The sequence below is a fragment of the Fukomys damarensis genome, unplaced genomic scaffold, assembly GCF_012274545.1.
Source record: "Fukomys damarensis isolate Sample0158 unplaced genomic scaffold, DMR_v1.0_HiC HiC_scaffold_11, whole genome shotgun sequence".
NCBI classification, from domain to species: Eukaryota; Metazoa; Chordata; class Mammalia; order Rodentia; family Bathyergidae; genus Fukomys; species Fukomys damarensis.
In genome coordinates this window covers 16,789,799-16,816,993 of record NW_022900923.1, presented here as the reverse complement: position 1 = coordinate 16,816,993, position 27,195 = coordinate 16,789,799, and the positions used below count along the sequence as shown (strand labels likewise).

General features: G+C 38.4%; 1 protein-coding gene across 2 annotated transcripts in view; it reads left to right on the top strand.

Annotated features, from left to right (window-relative positions):
* Positions 1-27,195, top strand: part of Tnfsf4 (TNF superfamily member 4) — a 114,105-nt gene that overhangs the window by 22,616 nt on the left and 64,294 nt on the right. For both annotated transcript variants that reach the window (XR_782459.2, XM_010635607.2), the window contains exons 3-4: positions 852-1,020; positions 22,876-23,004. The gene's annotated coding sequence lies outside the window, so the exon portion shown is untranslated. The remainder of the gene's footprint in view (positions 1-851; positions 1,021-22,875; positions 23,005-27,195) is intronic.

Genomic DNA, 27,195 nt, shown 5'->3' with positions numbered 1-27,195 from the left:
CTCCAAGTTGGAGTCCATGGGCTAAAGGACTACATTATCTCAGACTCCTAGGTATAAGGCTCCACCTTCCCTCTGCTCTGTATTTAGGATTCTATCTGATTTTTTTCATGGCCAGCACGTCTGAAGCCAGTTGAGCAGCTCAGATCCAGAGCAATTACATTCATGACAAATAGTAAATGCTACAAATTTCCCCATGCTTTTTATCCTAGGCAGGTTTCTGTCTTATCATTGTGGAAGGTGGTAGACCAAACACCATGAAACCATATGCAACTTTCTTTTTTACCACTGGTAGAGTTTCGCTCTGGTTGAATAGTTTCAAAGAGAAAGTTTCACTCTAAGTGATAGTCTTGCAGACATCTGGAATAGTTGAAGCACTATTATTTTAGTAGGCTTATTCTGAAGAACAAGGGCTCTTCTTATTTTTGGAAACCAGAATTGTGTTTTTAGGTTCCTTTTTTGTTGTTTTTAGAGATAAAATCTCACTGCATTGCCCAGACTGGTCTCAAACTCATGGGCTCGAGTGACTTCTTGCCTTAGCTTTCTGGGTAGCTGGGACCACTGGCATATGACACTCCACCCAGCTCTACTTGTGTGTCCTTGTGGAAGGGAGGGACATGCTGCCCTCAGAAATGAATGCCTTAGCTATCATACTTAACATGCAGCTATGGGCAATAGAGTGGCCTTGTGAAGGGTGAAGGGTCTGAGTCCTGGGTTGAGAGGGCCAAGAGACACATACATTTCCCCAGGATTCTGCCTTGGATTCACTCAATGGCCTGTTTTCACCTCACTTTATAAAATGCAGGTAAATGATAACATTTCTTTTCAATGACATTTTGTCAAACTTCTTTCAGATTTGAAGTGTAAAATAGGAACTATCCACCAATTGGAGCCCATAAAAAATGATGGTCACAGGAGCTAACCAGCGATGCTAGAGGTTAGACACCAGCTCCCTTCCTGTCACCTGGAGGCCTCCGCCATGTGACTCCTCTTCTCTCTCTGCTCATTTCCCTCTGCTTCTAGGTAAGATGAGTTCACTTCCAGCTTGATATGCTTTTCCCTTGGACAAGATTCCAGGTGACTCACCTGACAGCATAGTGTTTGAGAGTTTTCCCCAATCATGGGAAATTGGGACCAACTCTGAGGATGTTAGTGATAGAGGTATAGAAAGGAGGAGGAAGCTCACAGTCGGGAGAAAGTACTGTCCCTGTAGCTTAAGAGGTGTCTTCCAGAAGCGGGGTAGATTTAGGTTATTGAGAATTGTCTCTTGAAACAATGTCGCTGGTTTTCTCTGTTGTTTTTTGGGGGTAGTTTTAACGTAATTTTCCATAGGTTTTCATTTTTAAGTACAATGCTGATGATTAGCTTGAAATTGGTTTTTTTCCCCTGTTAAGGAAATGTTTGCTATGAATGTTTGAAGAGTTCTTTTAAATCAAGAAATCAAGGTATCAGTGCCACCACACTGTTGTGAGATTTAATGGGTTAAGGATGTAAACCCTTTGGGACCATGTGGCAGAATGGTAGCTGTTAATATTATACTTGATGTGTTGTGTTATCTTAATAGACCACAGATACCCATCTTTACATTTCTGGGATTAAACTCAGGAGCCATTGTCAAGCTGTGTCAAGGACAGATGTATGTCCCCCCAGATGGGGGTCCTCAACAACTGTAAATGCCTTTTTAACTTTTTCCATGGGGATTATAAATGTCCTTGGGATTATAATTCTTGTGTGAAAGCCAAGCATTGATTTGCCTCTCTTCCAGAAAATGCTGATCATGAGATCTGCAGGTGTTTACACATTGAAGAAACTCGGTCCTCTTCCCCATTGGTTAGCTTAATTTGAATGGCTAACAGGGTATTTAGTCATAGAAGTATGGAAATGAGAGGTGGATTTGTTCTCCACAGTGCCTTTACATATTTTGTGAGAATTTCAATTCCAGATTATGTTTTCAAGAATGTTTGTATAGCCACAGGCTTGGGAGCTGGGGATAGCTCATCTTTTTTCCTGAACAAGATAATAAAAGTCTGTCTGTGGTGCAGAGTCTGGACAGATTTGATTGCAGCCCTTTAAAAAGCTAGAAGTTTTGGAAGCTCCACGTTCTCAGCTAGGACAGCCATGGACCTGTGCATGCAGTGTCTATGGAGGATGGGCTCTACCTTGTCCTCAACCCCCACGGGATTAGAGACAAGGAGAAGGTGTGAACATGGAGTTTGTGCGGCCTACTCTTCCATACAGCAAAAATGGGCTAAATCCACTTGGGCTTCTTGTTCCTTACCTACTAAAGTTTGAAAAGGTAGCAAGTCAGCTTAGCACCTGTGTTATTACCGAAGGACTCCTTAATTGAACCCTTGGTAAGAATGAAACAAATATTTCAACTGCAAAATTGTCAAAGAAGGTAAACAGTCAATCCACGGAAGGAAACATGCCCAAGGTTACACTGACAAAGAATTGTGAGGTGTGGTAAAAATGCAGCGAATGTTTAAAATTTCAAAAGTGTTATAGTAAAAGACACATGGCTATGAAAAACCTGCAAAATGCTCCCTGGTATTTAGAACTCACTTACCTCATCATTTTCGCTACTTTCAGAAGCAGTTCTAGAAGTTCTCTTTCAAGCGTGTCTTTAGTTGCACTGTTGTGGCTCTCGTGTCCTTGAATTGATTCAAAACACTTGACATTCATGGACATTTTGAGTTTGGAGAAGAATCAGAAGTTGCAAGCTCCCCAGTCCAATGAATAATGTTTTTATGTGCCTGTTTTCTATTGACTGGCACTTGAAGCATCCACTGTATTTTTTTTTATCATGTTTTTATCATATCACTCATAAAAAAGGACTTTAGAACTTCTTCAACAAATGGCAAGGACAATGGGATAATCATGTTTGAAACGGGGCGGTGGTATTTTGAGAGAATTAATAGAAACCTGTCTTTTATGGTGATAATTAAAAAAATTAAAACATTTTGATCATACCTTGTGCAAGACAGATACTCGCTCTCTCTCTGTATATATATATATATATTGAGGTACTTAATTCACATTTGCAGCTGGTGAAAAACTGAAGAATTTAGGAACCTTGTTCTTGAGTGAATTCTTGCCATACTATTGGTCTAATGTTGAATAATATTATCAAAAATTTAGCGGCTCAAAGCCATGTGAATGTAGTGTATTATCTGAATTTCTGTAGGTCAGAAGTCTAGGAATAGCATGGCTGGATTCTCTGCTCAGAATCTTAATACATTGCAATCAGTGTTTTCTGGGGCTGAGGTTCTCATCTCTGGAGATGTAAGCTTACTGGCTATTGTCTTTGTAGTGACAGCTGAGTAACTGACTGAGTTCCCCATTTTCTTATTGGTTGTCAACCCCAGCCACTCAGCCTCCACAGGGATCCAGATTTCTTATCACATGGCTTCCTCCATCTTCAGGCCAAAATTTGTAAGTCAAATTTTTTTTCAAACTTCAAATCTCTGATTTCCTCTTCAGAGATCAGCTGGAGAAAGCTTTCCTTTTTTTCTTTTTTGTACTGGAATTTCACTTAGAACTTTGTGCTTGCTAGGCAGATGGCAGCAGCATTTAAATCCTCAGACTGAAAGGTTTCTATTTTTGACAGACTTATGTGATCAGGAAGGGCCCTCTTGAATAAAGGCCCTATCAAAAGATCATATAATATAATGTAATCAAAGAACCCATGACACTCACAGTATTGAGATTTATGCAAGGTTTGTACGTGATGGGGAGGAAGCAGCCATCTTAGAATTCTGCCGACTTCAGCTACTAAAATTTGGGAAAGCAATGTGGTAATATTTTCACAATTAAGCATCCATTTACTTTTGGATTCTACAACTTAACTTCTAGAACTCTCATTTTATAGAATAAACACACCGATATATGATAAAGTTAAAAAATATTTTCTTCATTGTTGGTAATGATCCCAAATTGGGAACTGTCGTTCTTCATTAAAAGGAGAATATTTTAATAAATTATGGTACAGCCATATTATTCTTGTTATGAATGACTTAGATCTATATTGATTTGGACCGTGAAAAAGTAAGTTTCTGAATAATGTATGTTTAACCATATGATTCTGTTTTGAGAAGAAAAATACAAAAACTGTACATGTGCATAAAAGGATGGATATGAAGATATTAATTAAATGACTATAAGCTATTAATTGGGTGGCCACCAAGATGCTAATTGGAAGTAAAGAGTTAAATTCGGTTGTGGAAGAAGGTAACTTTATCTTTATATATATCTACATTATTTCTCTATGCTAATTATACATCTTTTATATAATTAGAAACAATAAAATTATAAAAAACTAAATAAAATATGTATGTCTTGCAGAAAATTTGCAAAATACAGTAAGGCTTAAAGAAGCAAATCCAATTATTCACAACTCAAACATCTAGGTACATTTACTGAGGTTTTCAGACTCAAACTGAGCCATGCTACTGATTCCTAGGGTCTCCAGCTTATAGACGGACCTGTCGTCAATTTAGCCTCTGTAACTGGCCAATTCTTCTAACAAATCTGGTCTCACAAATCTGTGTCTGTACTTATATCTATCTATTGTCTGTTTCTCTGGTGAACTCTGAAAATATCTCCTACTAACATTCCATACATATTCATTAAACATTTTCTTTTAGGGTCATTATTGTATAATTTAAAAATATTTAATACAAGGGCCAGGGATTTAGCTCAGTGGTTCTGCTGCCTGCCTTGCAAGCGCAAGGACCCGAGTTCGATCCCCGGTACAAAAAAAAAAAAATTAATTCAGGCTGGGCATTTAGCTCAGTGGTGTCGCCACCCGCAAGGTCCTGAGTTGAATCCCCATACCAAAAAAAAAAAAAAAAAAAAAAAAAAAAAAAAAAATTAAAAAAAATTTAAAAAAAAAAAAAAAAAAAAAAAGAAAACAATTTAAAAATATTTAATTCTTCTGAAATTTATTTTAGTGTACATGAGGATCTATCCTAAATGGTTAACTATCACCCTGATATCACTTGTCAAAGCCATCCCTAATGATTAGAAATGCTATTCTTACTATGTACTAATTTTTCTTTTCCAGTACCAGGGATCAAATTCAGGACCTTGTACTTGTGAGGCAATGTGGCACCATTGAACTAAATCTCTGGCCCTTAAATTCTTACATATGTTCCTGAAATTAATTCTTCTCTTTTGGCAAATCAGTAATCTGTCACTGCTACCATGTTCTTTTAAAAATGGATTATAGCTTTATAATATGCTTTTATATCTGGTTGGAGAATCTCCCTGTTGCTGTTGTATTTCTAATAGTTTTTGTTTCATATTCCCCTTTATACCATTCTCAACTCTTTTTATGTGCGTGGTTTAACCACAGCCCTTTATCATAACTCTTTGTCTATCCTTGTGCAGCTTAATGTAGTTGAAAAAATTGTAGAACCATGCTGGCTGGTTTCAATTTAAATTTACAATTACTTATTTTCAGCATGATACTGTCCAAAAATAGCCTATATTTTCCTAGACTACTTGGACTCCTACATACTTGATGCTTATTCCACTCTGTCTCTCTTTTCTTCAATTTTTGCTCTCCCATTCTTCCTCTCAGTTGTAGGCCCCACGCCCTTCTCAACTCCCTCACTTCTCAGCATCTGAGAGCCACGGGGCTCAGGCTTTGGACCTCTTCACTTCTCTGTTTACAGACACTGTCTAGTTGAGCTCATCCAGACTTAGGACTTTAAGTGGCATCTGATGCGAGTGATTGTCAGAGTTACAGCCCTCACCTTGACCTCTTGTCTGAACTTGAAGGTCCAGCTCTTTACTCGTGTCTGCTTTGAGGTGTAACAGACATCTCCAACATAAATGCCCCAAACTGAACTCCTGTTTCCCCCCCAAACCTGCTTTTTCTCCTATGACAATTCTATTTTTTCAGTAGCTCAAGTTAAAATATTCTAAGCATTCTTGATTTCTCTTTTTACATACTGTGCTTGGTTGACAAATCCAGTCACATTTACTGTCAAGTGTGTTCACAGTCTGATCACTTAGCACCTCTGCGCGTGTCCAGGTTTGAAACACCATGATTCCTAGCATTATTGCAGTCCCTTCTGAGACGGTCACCCTGGCTTCTTCCTCTGACAGCTCCTCCAGTCTGTCCTCAGCAGCCAGACACTTTAATTCTGATAAAATGTGTTGGACCATGTCCCTTTACTCAAACCAAAATATATTCTGCCATTTTTATTTCATCTACCGCTCACCTTTTAGATCCTTGATTTTTATTATTTTCAATAATGCTTTCCAAGTTATTTTATACTAGAATTGTAAATACATGTAAATACTAATTTTTTCTCCCTTGTAAACTATATACATATTATTATTTGATAAAAATAAATTTTATAATCTGATGATTAAATATTGTATTCTGAATATCTATGCTGATATGTCATCAATGATATAAAAATGACTACATTTTTTGAAATATTTACAACTGCAGTCCTTAGCATTACCACTTGAAGTTTTTAAGCATAATAGTTGCACCATTTCATTGTTATACACGCCTCTTTGTTCTGAGTCTACTTTATCTCGTATTAATACTGCCATTCATGGTAATTTATATGACCTAACTCTTATACCTCTTCCCATTTTGTTGCTTTCAAACAACCTGTAACATTGTGTTTGAAGTTTGGTGGGGACATGGTCTTTAAAAGGTACTTTGACAATTTCTTAATTTGTGTACGTTTGTGATTTAATTGATTTTTGTTTATTCCTTCTGTTTCTTGTTCTTCATTTCTTACCTTCCTGTGGATTATGTACACATTTTCTTAGAGCTTCATTTTGATTAATTTATAAAATTTTTGATTATATGATAACCTTGTGTAGTTTTCTCAGTGGTTGTTCTAGCTATTTCTATACGTACATATAGCTTATGCTGGTATTGAGGGTTTACCACTTTCTCATGGTAATCCAAGTGTGAATTTTAGGTTTCTTCCTCTTCTAAAAGTTTACTACTTTTAGTGGTAATCTAAGTGTGGGTGTTTTGTTTCTTTAGACTCTTCATCTTCTAAGTGTAGTTGTCTTAAGCATTCCCTTTACATACATCGAGCACCATATCAAGTAGTATTTTAACTTTTCCATTAACCATAAAATATGATTAAAGAACTTCATGAAGTGAAAAATGGTTTGTTGTAATTGTTGCTCTTTTTTGTATCTAAAGATTATAGCCTTTCTCTCTCCTCTCTCTCTCTCTTTCAGTTTGTAGAATTTTTAAGCCATTCTTTAAGTCAGGGTCTGCTTAGTGTTCCTTAATCTTAGCACCTCTTTGTCTCTCCTTCGTTCTTGAAGAATAGCTTTGTTGAATAACAGTCCCTTCCTTTATTTTGCCACTTATTTTTGGCCTCCATGGTTTTTTTTTTTCATTGCTTTATTTATTTATTTCTCATTGAGTTTATTGGTACTTTTTAGGTATACAGTACAGTTATATTCATCATTGGGATCTTGTACCTTTAGGTGGTGTTCTTATTTTTTTCTCAAAACATGCTGACCCTCAAATTTGTTTTTTGTTATTGAAACATTCCTCTTCCTTTCCCCTTTCTCATTAAAAAATATTGCCCTCTGGATCCTTTTTGAAAATTAGATTCTGCTGTACTGGCAACACGTTGGTGGACTGATGGGTAAGTGACTCTGGAAGATCATTCAGCCCCAGTCAAACCTTCACATGACTGTCACCCTAGCTGAGAGGTGGACTGCAGCTTCCTGAGGGACCCTGGGGCAGAACCACCGAGGCAATTCCTGACCCACCAAAAGCATGAGTGAACAGGTTCTTATTTGAAGTCACTGAGTTTTGAGGTACTTTATTATGCAGCAATAAATGACTAGTACAAAACCCCACTAATTATGTCAATGTCCCACAAAGTAATTATACACATAATATAGCAGATACAGGTGCTATCGAAATATAGAGTGAATGTTTAAATTAAAAAAAATTACAGTAAAAAGCACATTGCTATTAATCTCCCGTGAAAATAATCCCCCTTATTTCAAACAAATGTACCCCATCATTCTTGCCATTTCCTGAAGCAGTTCTGGAAGTCCTGTTCTTTGAGTGCCTTATGTGGTACAACAAAAAATACAGTGAATGCTGCTGCTGAATGTCATCTACTGGAAACGTAGGCTTGCAAAGACATTCTGGTGTGTCCTTATCCACCTTCTTCATCAGATCTGACACTGCACGATCTCTGGTTCTTCCCCAAGGTCTATATGACCATGAATGGTAAACATTTTGAATCAATTTAGGGCATTGAGGAAGCCACCACAACACAACTGAAGACACAGAGAGAACCCTCAGAGCTGCCTCAGAAAGTGGCAAGAATTATTAGGAGGGTGGAAAAATTTTGTGGGAGATTAATGGCAATGTGTCCTTCACTATAATAATTTTTTTTTTTTTGGTACTGGGGATCAAACTCAGGACCTTATGCTTGTGAGGCAGGCAGCAGAACCACTAAGCTAAATCCCCAGCCCTCACTATAATAAATTTTAAAAAATCTACTAAACATTTGCTGTATTTCTTGATCACGTTCCATTTTTTTAATAATTGGATGGACCTATAAGTATATAGAGGAGGAATCAGCATTTATCATTTTTGATGGAAACTTTTCTTTTGTTCACCACTGCAATCCCTTGTTATAGGAGAATATTTGTTTCATTTAGTGAGTGATGATAACATAAACCTTAATGTAGCTTGGAAAAGGAACATGTAATTCCAAGATATCCACCATGCTGTAAGAGTAAATGTTGTCATGCTGATAAAAGAGGTTGAGCTCAAATCCTAATCCACATCTTAGTTTTTCAGAGTGTAGTTGATCAATAACATGCATCTTGATTATAATTTATTTAAAAATTTTATTTATTTATTTATTTATTTTTGGTACCGGGAATTGAACTCCGGTTTTTGTGCTTGCCAGGCAGGCAGCAGCACCACTGAGCTAAATCCTTGATCCACTTGTTATTAAGGGAAATAGTGGAAATTATGGATACAATCAGGTAATAATCTCCAATGATACATCTTTTTAATGCCTTATAAAGAAATGAATAGCATGTAAATAGGATTGTCCTTTACCATATTGAGAACACTAGATATGGAGAGGAAAGATGCTTATATGAGTTCCTAAAATAACAGCAGAAGCCAGGTATGGGGGAGCACACTAGGAAGCCGAGGCAGGAAGATTGCCAGTTTCAGTCCAGCATGAGCAACTTAGTGGTTTAGCAAGACTCTATTTCACAATAAAGAATAAAAAATTAAAAAAAGTGCTGAGGATATAGCTCAGTGTGAAGGTCCTGGATTTAATCCCCAGTACCAAATAGATAAGTAAGTAAATAAAAAAAAAACAAAACAAGTTAAAAACATTTCTTAAAGTCAACATGGTACTTAAAAAGACAGGAATGACTATTTCTTTGATTTCATATTGTTTGAACTTTCGTTACATAGTCGCTGGGTCTCCCAAATTTTAGGAACTCCCACTTGACACATGGAAGACAAACAATGACAATTATCATCATATTATTTTAAAATAGATATATTTTGGGCTGGAGATTTAGCTCAGTGGTGCTGCAGCCTGCCTCACAAACACAAGGACCTGAGTTCGATCCCCAATGATGAATGTAACTGTACTGTATACCTAAAATGTACAAATAAACTCAATTTTAAAAAAATGGAAAAATGAAGCCAGGGATAAGTCTGATTTGACTCATTGGTTGAAGAATGAAGAGTCACTTTATTCTCTAGGCCATATGGGAGACTTTTATTTCCTTTTGTGCTACTGAGGATTGATGGTAGGGCCTCATACTGAGCAACATTCCCAGACCTTTTTGTTAATTTATAAAATTTTTGAGACAGGGTCTTGCTAAGTTGTCTAACCTGGGTTTGAATTTGCAGTCCTCCTACCTCATTCTCCTGAGTGGGCAGGAGTACAGATGTGCACAACTGTGCCTAGCTCATAGCAGACATTTTACATAAATAGCCCCTGCTAGATCTGTAGCTTCAAGATCTAAAAGAAAATATATTTAAATGAAAGATAAGTTAACTATTGAGAAGATTAAATGTTTGCCTTTATTTTTAAACTTCATTTGACTGTAACTTTTTAAATGAACAGAGAAGAATTATATATATTTATAGGACATCATCTGTTCAATACATGAATATGTGGCATAATGTTAAAATTAGGGTAAACATATCTATTGCTTCAAACACTTTTCTTCATGGTGAAAATGTTCAAAAAAATTTTAAACTTTTTTGAAATACACAATACATAGTACATTATCATTGTCTGTATTTACCCTAGGACACAGAACACTAAAATATATTTCTCCTATTTATTTGTAACTTAATACCTGTTGATAAACCTTTCCTCATCCCTCACTTCCACCTATTCTCCCAGCTTCTGGTAACCACTGTTCTACTTTTGACTTCTCTGAGATCAACTTTTTAAAGATTCCACATATGAGCGAGATTATGAGGTATTTTTCTTTTTTTTTAAATTAATTTCATTGGTACATTTAAGATATACAGTGTATACATTCATCTTTGGAAATTTGCACCTTTACATAATCCATCCTGTTTTCCTATTTTCTTCCCATTCCCCTGCCCTCCCTTCAACCCCTCCACCCCTCCCTGTCTACAAAGACTTTGTTTCCATTTTTTCTTTTTCTCATGTTAATTCCTTTCCCATCTTTCTTTTCCCCTACCCCTCCCATATCCCCTTCCCCATTGCCCTTTTCTTCCTATTTCACATTATCTATTATCTTTTTGTCCTTATTTACTCTTTCAGTTTCTCACACTAGAGAAGCTATTCAGTATTTACACATGCCCTATTTATTTCACTTAAGTGTATTGCCTCAATGTGCATCCATTTAACTATAAATGTCTCTCTCTAGTTTCTCATTCTTTATGAGTACTTTTTTTTCTTTAATAGAATGGAGTACTACTCCATTCTACTAAAAACCACATTTTCTTTATCCTGTTGATGGGCAATTGGGCTGCTTCCCAGTTTTAGCTATCACGAATTGTGCTGTTATGACCATAGGTGCACATATATCACTGTGGTATGATTCTTTTAGTTCTTTGGGAAAGATACCCAGCAGGGGGATAGCAGGGTCAAATGGGATTTCTGATCCTAGTTCTTTGAGGTAGCTTCATACTGCTTTCCACGGTGGTTGCACCAGTCTACACTCCCACCAGCAGTGGAGCAGGGTTCCTCTCTCCCCACAGCCTCCCCAGCATGGGTTATGGGTTGACTTCATGATAGCAGCCATTCTTTCTGGGGTGAGGTGGAATCTCAGTGTCGTTTTCATTTGCATCTTTTGAATAACCAGTCATGTTGAAAATTTTTATATGTTTATTTGCTATTTGTACTCCTTTGTCTGAGAAATGTCTGGCATTTCAGGTGCCTAGTTTTGGATTGGGTCTTTAAATTTGAGAGGTCTGATTTTTCTAAATTCTTTATATATATTCTAGATAGTAGCCCTTTGTCTAAGGAAGAGCTGGTGAAAAGTTTTTCCTACATTGTGGGTTTTTTTTTTCACACTATTGATTGTTTTTCTTGCTGTACAGAAGTTGTTTTTTAATAAGAAGAGATCACACTTGTTGATTGTTTGTGCTAGTTCATGGGCAACTGAGGTTTTGTTCATAAAATCTTTTCCTACACCAGTGTCTTCAAGAGTTCTACCTAACCTCTTCTCTAGCTGGTTTAGAGTTTCTGTTTTAATGTTTAGATCTTTAATCCATTTTGATTTCATTTCAGTGCATAGTGAGAGATATGAGTCTAGTTTTAATCTTTGGCAAGTTGAAACCCAGTTTTTCCAGCACCATTTATTAAAGAGACTATCTTTCCTCCAGTGAGGATGTTTGGCTCCTTTGTCGAAGATGAGGTGGCTGAGTGTGTCTGGACTGTTTCTGCATCTTCTAATCAGTTCTGCTGATCTTTAGGTCTGTTTCTTTGCTAGTACCATGTTGTTTTTATCATAGTACCTTTGTAGTATCGTTTCAAGTTGGGGATTGTGATACACCCTACCTTGTATTTATTGCCTAGAATTAATCCAACACACATTTATTATAAAAACCCTCCAGAAATTGGGATAGATGGTCTCTGCCTCAATCTGATAAAAGCCATCTGTTAAAAACCAACAGCTAACATCATACTAAATGGTCAAAACTGAAACCCTTCACACTAAAATCAGGAATAAGACAAGCTTATCCACTATCACCACTCCTGTTCAATATAGTTTTGGAAACATTAGCCACAGCAATTAGACAAGAGAAAGAAATAAAAGGAATAAAGATAGGAAATGAAGAAGTCAAATAGTCATTATTTGCAGATGACATGATACTCTATTTAGAAGACCCCCCAAGAATGTCACCAAAAGTCTTCTAGACTTAATAACAAAATTCAGCAAAGTAGCTGGATACAAGGTCAACACACAAAAATCAATAGCTTTCCAGACTCACTTAGAAGTGGGACAAACAATCCCTTTCACAATAGCATCCAAAAATTTGAAATACCTAGAAATCAACCTAACAAAAGAAATCAAAGACCTCTACTCTGAAAATTACAACAATCTGAATAAAGAGACTGACGAAGATATCATAAAATGGAAAGTCATCCCTTGCTCCTGGGTAGGAAGAATTAACATAGTGAAAATGGCCATACTTCCAAAACTGCTATACAGATTCAGTTCAATCCTGATTGAAATCCCAGTAGCATATTTCATAGACCTTAAGAAAACAATCCAAAAATCCATTTGGAACAAGAAGAGACCTAGAATAGCAAAAGCAATTCTAGGCAATAAAGACATGGTATTTGTTTTTCTATCCGAGTTGTTTCGGTTAATATTCTAACCTCCAGCCAGGTGTGGTGGCGCACTCCCGTAATCCCAGCACTCGGGAGGCTGAGGCAGGAGGATTGCTGTGAGTTCGAGACCAGCTTGGGCTACATAGTGAGTTCCAGGTGAGTCTCAACTACATAGTGAGACCCATTCTCAAAAAAGAAAAAAAAAAATCTAACCTCCAATGTAGCTGAGCCCAGTCCTGAGTCCCTAGATGCCAACTGTGGCCAACCCAGTTTACTGGCCTGGTGCTGGGACCTAGGCCAGGTACTTTGTTCTTTCCTAACCCAGGGGTGAACAAGGATGAATGACAAAGAGACACTGAGTCAGTTAACATGGCGGCAGGCAGCGAGGGGGTTCTTGACTCTTAGTAGGCAATCTGATGAACCAATCTGGCTCATCTTGCCTTTATTCATCCAATATGGGTACAAGATTCATCTGCTTTCCAATATTTCTGGTAAACAACTTAACCTCAGCTGTCTTAACTTTTCCCAAGAACTTGCAATATGCAATCACCCCTGAGTGTAGCCTTTCTCCTTTGTGCTTACAGAGAGGACTATTAGGCTTCATTTCTCCTCTGGTCTCAGACAGTCCAGGTCCATCTATGTTATTACAAATGACAGGATTTCATCCTTTCTAATGGCTGAATGATACTCCACTGCGTAAATGTACCACATTTTCTTTATCCGTTCATTAGCTGATGAGCATTTAGGTCATTTTCATTTCCCAGCTATTGTGAACAGAGCTGTAATAGACATGGCAATGCAGATATTTCTTTGATATATTGATTTCATTTCCGTTGGGATTTCTGGATCTTATAATAGTTGTATTTTTAATTTTCTTGCAGAACTTCCAAGCTGTTTCCATAATGACATACTAGTTTACTGACCTATCAACAGTATTTAAAAGTTCCTTTTTCTCCACATCCCAACCAGCACTCGCTATCTTTTGTCTTTTTGATAATAACCATTCTTACTGAAGCAAGATGATAGCTCATTTTCGTTTTGATTTGTATTTTCTTAATTAGTGATAGTGGACATTTTTTAATATATATGTGGCCAGCTGTAGATTTCTTTTGACTAATGTTTAAGTTCATTGCTCTAATTGTTTATGTAAAAAATAAGAATGCAAAAGGATTTTACAGTGGTTGCTCTTATGTGGCACTTACATCTTCCTTCGTGCACAGGTACAGTTTCATCAGTTGCTTGGAAAAGTGGCAGCTTGCAGCCCTGTCTAGTCTGGACTCTGATGAAGAGGGCTGTCCTTCCCAGGGCTACAGCACTTCCTGAAGTCGCTTATGCAATGATTAGTCCCATGTAGGGGCATGAAGACCCTGCTTCTTGATTCTACTTGAGACATCTTCAAAAGGGCCATCCCAGCCCTCAGTCTCAAACCAAAAGACATAACTGTCTGTGAAAGAGCAAAGGCTCTACCTCACTGTCACTTGTTAAGCATTAGTGAAAGCCTTTTAGGTTTGCTTCACGGAAACTGCGAAAGTGAATAACTGTAATTGTGGGTAAGAATTGTCTTTAGTGAGGTAGATGGTTTCCATCTCTCTCTTTTTTTTTTTTTGGCTTTCAACAAAATTATAGAAGGATCAAATTGAACTGTGAAGTGATGGATATTAAAATAATTTCTGATAGTAGCTTATTATCTGATTTTTAGGTGTAACTCCAAAAGAATCTAAGCCATTGAGTTATTTGAGTAAATCGCTCTACTTTACAATTACTAAAATTTCTTCAATTCCTTTGTGTTAATATGAACATGGTTTCTCAGTTTAGTTTACAAAAATTAAAATGGGACATAAATGTATAGTGAATGTATAGTGAATTAATTATTATCCATCTAAGAATAAATTAACTGTGTTTTATAAAAGTTCCATCCACCGAAGTTGTTAAATTCCAAGTTATATTTCTATATATTACTCAATGAATTGTATACTACTGGCAATTTTAGTTATAATTTTTTTATCAGAGTCCTATAGTCACAAGAAACAAAATAAAAAGACCTTAAAACAATATATTTTATGAAAGGAAATATGATGATAACTAAAATGTTTCAAATATTTAGAAATGAGTATGGTTTTATATGGGACATGAAATGGAAGTTAGATTTCAAAGAGAAATCACAGCAAATGAAACGCAGCCCTGAGCCCATGCTGTCGGAAACGACCGGTTGTACCACGTTTGCCCTAACCCGACGCAGCTGGTCTTGTAACAGAACTGTGGAATCTCCTGGTGCAGGTGTAGTGAACGCAGCATTGAGGCAGCGACACCCTGCAGGTTGGGGCACGGTCCTCCAGAAGGTTGTATAAGACCTTATGCTTGGGTTTTCACTGACTGACTGGAGGTGGAAAATGGCCTTTCCGTCAGATTGGCAATACAAAATGTACTACTGAGAGGTGTATTTATAGCACATTGCCCTATGGGAACTTCTGTGCTAATTTGGGGGTTACATTAAAGTAGGATATGAAATCATCTAAAGCCTGGACACATCCAGACATAAATTCCTTTCATAACTCAAGTTCTTGAGTTGTCCTTCAGGGAAAGCCTCTGGAATCCTTTCAAGGACTGCTTGATACAAGAATACACCTGTATGGAAGAGACCACCTCATCTGGTCAATAACCTTTTGACATCTCAAGCTTGTGACACCACAGATCCTCCTCCAACAAAGCATGTGACCCGTGCAGTGGCACAACGACCATCTGTACTTACTCAAAGGAGCCTTAAAATACCCGCTTCTCACCACCCAATCAGTAAACAACTGCTCCTCTTTCCCTTCCCATTAGTTCTTCTGCTACCAGCTGACTGGGGAGGCAGATCTGAGCTCCTTTTTAGCTCTTGGTCTCTCTGCCCGCTGACTGCATTTTCATTTTGCAAACATCTAGGCTCATGGATAATGATGACAGACCGAGCTTCACTGCTGATTATTAAGTTGTACTGTAGGAAAGTGCCAATATATTTTGGTCCTTATTTTTAAAATTGTTTATTAGTACATGTTTGCAGTACGTAAAATTTACAAGTACATGATGGCACATGTATGGATTCCTTTTTTCAGTCCCCTATTTTTCAGGCCCCTATCACATTGCAATGTTTATACTTGGAATGCTGGAATTTCTAGTAAAATTCTAATACTGATAGTGACCGTCCAAAATATTGGAACAGTGAGTTAAAAGCTTCCTATCCCTAGCCCAAGTGATAAGTGTAAAAGAAGAGAAAAGAAAGCCAGAGAGCCCACTGTGTACTGAAGGATCTGCCTGGTGTTTGCTCCTTACTGGGAAGTGGCCTCTAAACCCTTGGAATTTCCGGAGTGAAGGAGAATAACTGTGTTATTCATGGTGGGGCCTGGTGCTTCAACAGGTTCTCTTAGTAAAGACTAGTGGATGTGTTCAAATATTTGAAAGCCCTGTAGAAGTAAGTGTGCAGATAAAGGTAGGGTAGAAGTAGAGGCATGACTGCCTCCAAGGGGTCTTCCCTCATGCAAAGAGGAAGTTTTTGTTTTTTTGGTTGTTGCAAGTCATGCTTACTTGGTAGAGTATTAGGATAATATAGTAAGAGATGGATAGAAGTCTCTCTCTCTCTCTCTCTCTCTCTCTCTGGTTCATGGTGGGACTTTTGATAATTTATACTTGTGAAATAATTCAGAACATGGGACCAGTGTCGTCAACTACAAGAGTAGAGGATTGGGGCTTTGAGCTACAGTGAAATCAGCCTGACCTCTGGAGGGTGAGTGAAGTCCAGGCCACCCCTGCGGGCAGTGATTCCACTCATGATGCCTATGTAATAGATGCCCGTACGTCTCTGGACACCAAAGCGTAGGTGAGCTTCTCTGATTGGCAGATCTCTGCATGTAGTCACACGTGATGTGGCAGGAGGATAACATCCTGACGCCGTGGAGAGAGGGTGACAGAGCATCAAGTTTGGAATCCCAGACCTTGCCCCATGAGTCTCTCCCTTTGGCTGGTTCTGATTTATATCACTTTGCTATAACAGAACTGTAATGATAAAGACAGTGACTTTCTGAGTCCTTTGAATTATTCTAGTAGGCTACAAAACTTGAAGGGGGTAATGGGAGCCTCCTAGTTTTCACCCAGCTGGTCAGAAGGGAGAAAGGTATGGGGACTGCTGCACTTTCAGCTAATATTTGAAGTGATGGCAGTCCTGGGAGACAGGAACTTTATTTTGGGAAGTTTGGCCCAATATCTGGGCAGTTGGTGTCAGGAGTCATTGAATGCCAACTCTCCTCCAATTAATTATATTTACACGTTTATAAACTACACAAACTGCAATGATGCTGAGGATGACAGCTAATGAAGATGGACGAGGCTAACAGCAGAGTCCCCAACTTTACAGTATTTGGAGTTTTGTGAAATTGCTCACGCTGAAGTTAGAGGGGAGACATCCGTGCATAGGCCTGATGGGGAGCAGGTAGGCTGGGTTTGCCTTGAGAGAGAAGAGTTTCTTCCTGAGGGCTTGAAAGTAGAGGTGTTGGATGGTGCCTTCTCCCCCCAAGTGAGAGGAAGAGCGGAGCTCATCATACCAGCCACACAGGCAATGGATTTAACAGTGGGGAACTCATTTGGGGAGTATCAGGGCTCCAAGAATATTTAACCCCTTTGCTCTTCTACTAAAGGCCTTGATGTGACTCAGTTTTATCTTTGGAAATCATTTATAGATCAACCACCTTGAAACTTTTCTTTGGAGCATTATGAAGTCAAGACTAAGGGATGTGTTCAAATATTTGAGAGCCCTGTAGAACTAAGTGTGCAGTTAAAATTAGAGTAGAAGGAGAGGCATTACTGCCTCCAAGGGGTCTTCCTTAATACAAAGGGGAAGTTTTTTTGGGGGGAGGTTGTTGCAAGTCATGCTTACTTGGTGGAGTTTTAGGATAATACAATAAGAGATGGATAGAAGTCTCTCTCTCTCTCTGTCTCTCTCTCTCTGTCTCTCTCTCTCTCTCTCTCTCTCTCTCTCTCTCTCTCTCATCTGGGTATGTAGCCCAGGCTGGCCTCAAACTCACTATATAGCCCAGGTTGGCTCTTGAGAACTCAATGGGTTCAACCTTATAATTCTCCTCCCTCAGACTCCCAGAGTGCCAAGTTTACTCATGTTTCCAAGATTAGGCTTTAGTTCAGGTCATGAAAGTTTCTCTGACTCTATTTCTTCTATGGTTGGTAAGGGCTAAATCGTGTCCACTTCCCCAAATTCATGTGCAGGAGCCCTAACCCTCAATGTGATGGGTACTCTGAGTATTTTGGGATGTGGCCTTTAGGAGAAAATTAAGTTCAGAAGAAATCATGAGGGTGTGAAATCCTCCCAATGAGATTTGTGCTCTTTGAGAGACATCCGGCTTTCTCTCTGCCACATTAGGACAAGTAAGAAGGGAGCCACCTGCAAGCAGGAAGGTGGGCCAGGAACCAAACTGGCTGGTACTTTGATCTTGGACTGTGAGAATAAATATCTAGTCTCCAGAAAGTAATGAGGATAAATTCATGTGATTTCAGCCACCCGGTTTATGATATGTAGTTAAAGAAGCTCAAGCAGACTGAACATTGTTTTTTTTTTGTTGTTGTTTTTTTTTTAACACTGTTAATGGTAATTTTTCTCAGAATCTGGTAAATCTTTTACTAGTATTTCATGCCGCTACTTTTATTTGTGTTGTTGGGACCAATGAAATGATACCTCAAAGGAAAAGCTTCAGAAGCCTCAGAGGTAAAGTACCTCTCTAACGTTCTCTTGCCCTCCTGTCTCTTACCTCTCTAGGAAAGCCATAGAAACTATTAGAATTCTTCTTCCCTAAGGCAGAATGTAGAAACCAGAACCCCTTTTCCTAAGGTCAGTCATAAAACCTAAAAATATTAGTCTAATTTCTCCCATCTTTTGCATAAAAATTGCTCATAAAGAAATTCAATATTTGATTGCAGCTTTTAAAACCTCTCATTCCAGAAAGGATCTTGCCCCATATCTAGATGAAAGGAATGCTGCCAAGAAAGGCCAAGAGGATCTGAACAGATGGTCCTTGCTGGCTTTCTTTCCTCAGGTTATTCCTATTGGATTATAAGTTTTGTTCAATTATATTTCTACATGGCTGTCTATACTTCACTGAACCAAAGCATGAAAATGAACAATTACCCTGGGTCTTTGAGTCTTCGATATGAAGGCTCCTTTGGCAAGTAAAATTATGATCAAATAGATTTGTTGTGCTTTTAACTTGTTGATCTATTTTTATGGGGTGTCATATGTGACCTATCATAGAGGGCAGGGAAGAGATCACCACTTACTTTTCTGCCCATATTATATATATATATTTTTCAGTCTTCATAAGTATGCTGGTGGGCAAATGCGGTAAAACCAGGCACCGTTTCTTTTAGTATTCAAACTAAATTTAGCCTTGGTGTTTGTGGCTTAACTTCTTTTTATCTTTTCAAGGCATTATAAGAAAAGTCCTCTGTCTCTTACTCCTCCCTTTTTCCCTCTGCCTCCCTCCCTTCCCTACAATAACACTCAAGGAAAAATGATGGTGTTATTACAACAGCATTTTGTTAGGATACTACCTGAATTCTAACAGCCAACTCCCCTCATTGTGAGGCTTTTTTCGAGGCCTGGGAGTGGGTGGAGGGCAGGGTACAGCAGGGGAAAAAACCCTGACACGATGAAGATGATGTGAGACAAAGCAAAACAAAGAAACATATATTCCTTAGCTATAAGTTTAGCGCCTAGCCCAATGCAGAACTCCAAGAAGTTTTAATATACTTTGTAAATAACTTTTTGCTAATATGTACCAAAGTAGCCAATAGTCTACTTACTATCTCCCAAACAGAAACTCAGGAGCAGATCTTAGCTTCTACTTTGTTTATTAAGAAGAAGGTACTCCTAAAGAGGCCATATACACATTGTGACAATATTTAACTTGGTAATATGGTGATACCTGATCTGAACTAACCAAAAATATCCTAAATTTAAAGCTAATAATGTTTAGTGCCAAGGTGCCTGGAAAGCAGCAGAGGTGGAGAGGAGCTTAGAGCTCCCCCTACAGGTCAGTAATGACATTTTCATAAATTAGGTTTTTTTTTCTTTTTATTGAATTTATTGGTACAATCTAGGTCTACAATACAGTTACATTCATTATTGGGATCCTGTACCTTCACATGACAGGTCTTGATTCTCATTTTTCCCCCTGTCCCTGCCCTACCTTCACCCCCTCCTCCCCTCCCCATTTACAAACTATTTCCATTTTTTCATTTTCTCATATTTTTTCTTTTCCCTTATTTCCTTTCCCCCACCCTTCCCACTTTCCCTACACCTTTAACCCTTTGCTTCCTATTTCACAGTCTTAATTGGATACATATTGAGGATATACTCTTAGGTGAAATAAGTCACACATGTGTAAATACCGAATTAGTTTCTCTGGTGTGAAAAACTACAATAGTACACAAGATCCTAATAGGATAATTAAGAGTATAAATTAGGTTTTTATAAACTGAATTTGTTTTCTCATAAAAGTTTTTCTGCCTCACTTATCCTGCCAGAGTCCATTAACAACTTTGTGGGGTATTAAAGTAACTGAAAATGAATTTAAACCATAAATAAAGCACAGGGCTGGACTAAGGCAATTTCCATAATGCCAGAGAAGCTTTTCTTGCTATCTTTCCCAGCATTATATAATGTTATGTGACCACAAATTCTCCACATGAGAATGAAAGAAACTAGGTAATTTGTCATGGTTTGACTCTTTTTACCCGCAACTCAGTTTTCTCTTCCTTATTGGGCAAGGATCAGATGGGGAAACAATTGCAAAGTCCCGATGTTTGCCTGAACTTGTTTGTGTTATCAAGGAGGAATTGCAAAGTCTATGTCCTCCTACTTACTCCTCTTCTCCAACCTCCAACTTTAATTTGTTTTTTGAATACTCAAACTCCTCAGTAAGTATTCAATAGGGACTCTTTTCAAGCTTGAGTGTAGAGTCACTGGTCTGCTGTGGATCTCTGTTCTTCTAGCACCTGCTAGCTCTCTCCTTTGCCTCGTGCTTTTCCAGCTCCATTCTTTCCAAGTGAGTTCATCACTTCCTTCTCAGAAACCATGCTCTTGGCCTTCTTCCTAGCTAGTGAAGATCCTAGAGCTGAGATCTTATAGTTGCAATGGATATAACAGGTATACAAGTGTAGGACCGGAGGGAAAATACCTGAAAGCTGATCTCAGTGTGAAGGAAGATTTGAAATATTAAGTCCAAGTGAATAGGGGAAGACAGACAGTGACCAAAACTAGGGGGTCAGCAAAAACAAAAAACAAAGCCCCCAAACATGGCAAGACAGGGTAAGTAGGTCCAAGTGAAGAAAGCCTGAATATATCGCTGAATGAGTGAAAGTATAGGGATGGGAGTCTTGTATAGTTAGTTGCCCATGACAAGAAGGAAGGAAAGATTTTGGGGAAGTTCTGAAAGTCATCCTGCTGGAAGCTTATAGTCATTTCATCTGCCACTTTTGAAATACACTGTAAGTAGAGCTTCTATCAAAAACTTCTATGGAGGTTTGGCACCTCCAAGGGGTTCTGTAAAATGCTTGCTGCAGTTGTGTGTGTGTGTGTGTGTGTGTGTGTGTGTGTGTGTGTGTGTGTGTGTTTGCTGGGGATCAAACACAGGGCCTTATTCATGTTGGGCAAACGCTCTACCACTGAGCCACCAACCTCAACTTGCTTTAGCTTTTCGTTAAACTGGTGAAATCTCTCTTAGTCTCACTACTTGTCAGCCCTTATCAGCACTCCCCCTGCTGCCTGAGTTGGTGCTTTGTGTCAGTGTTTGGTGTGGACTGCATAAACTGATAAAGCACTCATGCTACTCTGGTCAGGGTCCAAACCATCCCACACCAGATAGAAATATAGACACTGGGAAATTTCCTTTGCAAAGCAACAGTCATTCCTCTAACCTCATCATGACAGGGGGGCAGCACTCAAACATTTAATATCTTATATTGGATAGACAATTATTCCAAAGAAAGAGAAAAATCAATTCCATACTGGAGGTCCTTAAGCACTTACATATATTTAATTTTAATGACGAATTAGGTATCTCAATAATTTCAATAATCAGAACTTCAAATTTGCAATTAAATTTGCATAAAGATCATACAGAGATTTCTCCAAGAGATTCAAAATTAAGCTATTAAAAATCTCAGTCCAACATTCCTCTAACATAACTATCAAAAATTGAACTTTAATCTTTTGTCTCTTGTTTTTGTGGTTCTGGGGGTTAATTAATGAATTAGTTGCATAATTCTTTGTTTCAAGAAGGAATATCAGAGGAGAAGGGATTCCTATGTTTCTTTTTAGGGAAAGCAGATTGTCAGTGGGGTATGTTTAAGTTCTTATAATGTATGTCGAAGGACATAGGGGCCTCTGTCTATGTACTGACTCTTTCAAAGTACTGCTGTTATAATAACAAAAACGGCATGTCTCAGGTGCTCTGCTGTGTCCTTCACAAATATTTTCTCTTTTAATCCTCAGAATAATTCTGTGGGATTGTTATCATCCCCCGTGTACATTTAAGGGGAAAAAAACTTAGCAACAGAGCTGCAGAGGGCTGGAACTGGACTTCACACCAGGCCTTTTCATCAATTCCCCATTTAGACTATCCTGATGGACTGCCTTGGTGAGCCCTTTCCTCAGGTAGAAGACCCTCTTTTCATTCGACAAATAGGTACTGAGGACTATGTGTCAGGCACTCTTAGAAAATGGGGGTCAAATAGGGAGTAGGAGAAGCCTCTACGCTCAAGGAGTTCAGAGATTAATTATACTTCCTTTCACTTTGTTCTATAACAATATTAGATCTCTTGCTCAGGCAAATTAACAAGTGGAAACTCAGATTCCTATATGGAAACTTCATGTAAATGGTATGAAGTGCGCCAGGTGAGTGCAGAGTCCTGGGAGCAAAGCTGCTTGTATTTTGACCAGTTCCACACACCTGCCTTGTTTTGCCTTTTTAAACACCCAAGAGTCCTGTAAAATCTATGAACCCATGCTGTGCTTTTCTCTTCAAAGTTTTCGAAATCTGAGTGTGTCTGAATCACCTGTGGAACCTGTGGACAAATTGCTGAGCCTCCCCTCCAGAGTTTGTGATTCAGTGGGCCTCAAGGGAAGCCTCAGGACGGACATCCAACAACTGCCCAGGTGAGGTGATCTGGATGGAGAATTTCTGTCGGGCCCATGCATGCATGATGTTAGCCTTCTAGTTATACTACAAAGTGATTTTTTTTCTGGTGGGATCTTTAGTGAGTCTCTCAACAGACAATTGATCTTAAGAGCCTCAGATCTTATTTTATTTCTTTCCTTCCAAATATATTTATTGAGATCTGTGTTAAGAAACTATAACTATAGATGCTGAAGCAAGTAAGAGTCTCTGCCTGGGCCTTTTGTGATATAAGGCATAAACTTCTGCCTCTTAGCCTCTACTTTATATTAATTACCAATATAACCTGTACTTTTTTATTAGATACATTCTCATGCTGTAAATTTGTTTGAAGTGATCAGCTAAATTATAAAACTCATCTAAATTTTATTAATTTACTAAAACAATCAAACTTATGTAATCCTTTAACAATTTCCATGAGACAAAGAAATAAAAAGTACCTGTCAGATGGAAATAAAATCTCAATTTAGCCACTAGATCCTGTGTACACAGAATAGTTAACTACTGAGTAACTAACCAGCTGCACTAATGAACAGGCTGTTGTCATAAATGGTTGATCAGAGTATGAGGAAGTATGCTTTACACTATTTTTTGAAAAAGAACTACATAGGTATTTGATGATTTAAGAGTTTCAGGATCGTATTTGTGATTGTGAGTTATAGGTTTGACCTTTGTTTTCATAGCCACCACCACCCAGTACTTTTTGAGTGCTTAGTAAGCATCAGGGGCCCTATGATTAGTGCTAATCGTGCCTTATCTTTTACTCCCTGTGAAATCTGTGAAGCGGCTATTGTTACTGTGCCCATTTACTAAGGCCTATGAAGGACTTAGCACAGGGTTGCTGTGAAGTGCTGGTGGCGCCGTGGAGGGTGGAGCCTTTGGTGTCCAGCTGTACCCGCTATTGCCTTGGAGGAGGGAACGCACCGTGAGGTGAGGTGGGTGGACTCAGGCCATGGCCCAGCCCTCAGAAGAGTTCTGCCCACGACCTCCCACTGGCTGTAAAACCCAGCTGATCTTTGCTCTTTGCTCCTGTCCTCCCACCCTCTGGTGTCCTGGATGTGGCGTACTATGAAAGTGACACAACAAGGAACTAGACACATATCCAGTATAAAGACAAGAAGAGTATAGCTTATTGGATTCAGATAGATCTCTCAACCTTGCCTAATATGCGAGCTGTCTTCAGAGACTAACAAACACCTATTTAAAAAATGTTTAGATGAACTTTTCAGCATTCACAAGTTCTCTTGTAGATTTAAAATGTATGTTGATTTAACGTGTCCCAAACAGAACTTAATATCTCTCTGTCCCTGCATACGTGTTTGTTTCTCCTTTTTTTCCAGCTTTAATTGAGTTTATTGGTACATTTTAGGGATACAGTACAGTTACATTCATTGTTGGGATCTCGTACCTCTACATGACAGGTCTTGGTGCTCATTTTTTCCCCTTGTCCCTGCCCTCCCTTCACCCCCTCCTCCCCTCCCCATCTACAACCACTTTATTTCCATCTTTTCTTTATCTCACATTTTTTTCTTTTCCCTTATTACTCTTCCCCTATCCATCCCACCTTCCCTACACCTTTAGCTCCTTTCTTCCCATTTCACAACGTCAGTAATCTTATTAGGATCTCATGTATTATTGCAGTTTATTCACACCAGAGAAACTATTCGGTATTTACACAAGTGTGACTTATTTATTTCACTTAGGAGTATATCTTCAATATGTATCCATTTTCCTATGAATGAATCTATTTTCTTATTCTTTATGGCTGAGTAAAATTCCATTTTATAGAAACACCACATCTTCTTTATCCAATTTCCAACTGATGGGCAAAACTATTTCCAAGCTTTAGGTATTACAAACTGTGCTGCTATAAACATGGGTGCTCATACGTCACTGTGATGTGATTCTTTTAGTTCTTTTGGAAAGATACCCAGCAGAGGGATGGCTGGGTCAAATGGAACCTCCAGTCCAAGCTCTTTGAGGTATCTCCATATTGATTTCCATAGTGGTTGCACCAGTCTGCACTCCCCCCACCAATGGAGAAGGGTTCCTTTCTCCCACATCCCCGTCAACATTTGTTATTGTGTGATTTCTTGATAGCAGCCATTCTTTGTGGGGTGAGGTGGAATCTCAGTGTTGTTTTCAACTGCATCTCTCGAATGACCAATAATGTGGAACATTTTTTCATATATTTACTTGCTGCTTTTACTTCTTTGAGAAATGTCTGTTCATTTCAGATGCCCATTTTTGAATTGGGTCTTTATATTTGGGGGGGGTTGATTGTTTTGAGTTCTTTATATATCCTTGATAATAGTCCTTTGTCTGAGGAGCAGCTGGTAAAAATTTTTTCCCACATTGTAGGTTGTCTGTTACTTCTGTTGATGGTTTCTTTTGCAGTACAGAAGCTTTTTAATAAGATGAGATCCCTATTGTTGATTCTTTCTGCTAGTTCTGTTTCTCCGTTTTAGTGTTCCCCATCTTAAGGAATGGCTCTGTTGTGCCAAGGTCACCCAAGCCAGAACCTCAAGCTCAGCCTTGTGTTCCTCACAATCCTTAACACCATCTAATTCATCAAAGGTGATCAACTCTGTGTCTTACAAGATCATGTTTCCCTTCGCAGAATTCCAAAAGTACAAGCAAGAGGGATTAAATGGGAATCAGGAGGATTTAGTAGGTGTACATCTGACCCAGCTGAACTTGTGTCTAAAGTGCTGGGCCACTTAAAAAAAAGGAAAGTTTTTGTTTTTATACATTTAGTTGAAGGGAGGTGGTCTTTTTAATGATGTAGTATGTGAGTTCACCTGAACAGGACAGGGACAGACAGTTTAGTAATTGAACCTTGTAAGAAGATAGTGTCTTCTCCTTTTTTTTTCTTTTATTGAGTTTATTGGTACATTTTAGGTATACAGTACATTTACATTCAGTATTGGGATCTTGCACCTTTACATGACAGGTGGTCTTGGTTCTCATTTTTTCCCCTTGTCCCTGCCCTCCCTTCACCCCCTCCTCCCCTCCCCATTTACAAACACTTTATTTCCATTTTTTCATTTTCTTATATTTTTCCCTTATTACCTTTCGCCTACCCTTCCCACTTTCCCTACACCTTTAGCCCTATCCTTCCCATTTCACAATGTCAGTTATCTCATTAGGGTCTTACATACTATACAGTTTATTCACACCAGAGAAACTATTCAGTATTTACGTATGTGTGACTTATTTATTTCACTTAGGAGTGTATCCTCAATATGTATCCATTTTCCTATGAATGAGTCTAATTTCTCATTCCTTACTGCTGAGTAGTTTTCCATTTTATAGAAAAACACTTTATTTATTTTTTCATTTTCTTATATTTTTCCCTTATTACCTTTCGCCTACCCTTCCCACTTTCCCTACACCTTTAGCCCTATCCTTCCCATTTCACAATGTCAGTTATCTCATTAGGGTCTTACATACTATACAGTTTATTCACACCAGAGAAACTATTCAGTATTTACGTATGTGTGACTTATTTATTTCACTTAGGAGTGTATCCTCAATATGTATCCATTTTCCTATGAATGAGTCTAATTTCTCATTCCTTACGGCTGAGTAGTTTTCCATTTTATAGAAAAACCACATCTTCTTTATCCAGTCTCCAACTGATGGACAAATGGGCTGATTCCAAGTTTTAGGTATTACAAACTGTGCCGCTATAAACATTGGTGTGCATATATCACTCTGGTATGATCCTTTTAATTCTTTTGGAAAGATACCCAGCAGAGCGATGGCTGAGTCAAATGGAACCTCCAGTCCAACCTCTTTGAGGTATCTCCATATTGATTTCCATAGTGGTTGCACCAGTCTGCACTCCCCCCACCAATGGAGAAGGGTTCCTTTCTACCCACAACCCCACCAACATTTGTTATTGTTTGATTTCTTGATAGCAGCCATTCTTTGTGGGGTGAGGTGGAATTCTCAGTGTTGTTTTCATCTGCATCTCTCAGTTCCAGTGATGTGGAACATTTTCTCATATATTCACTTGCTACTTTTACTTCTTTGAGAAATGTCTGTTCATTTCAGATGCCCATTTTTGAATTGGGTCTTTATATTTGGGGCGGGTGATTGTTTTGAGTTCTTTATATATTCCAGATAATAGTCCTTTGTCTGAGGAGCAGCTGGTAAAAATTTTTTCC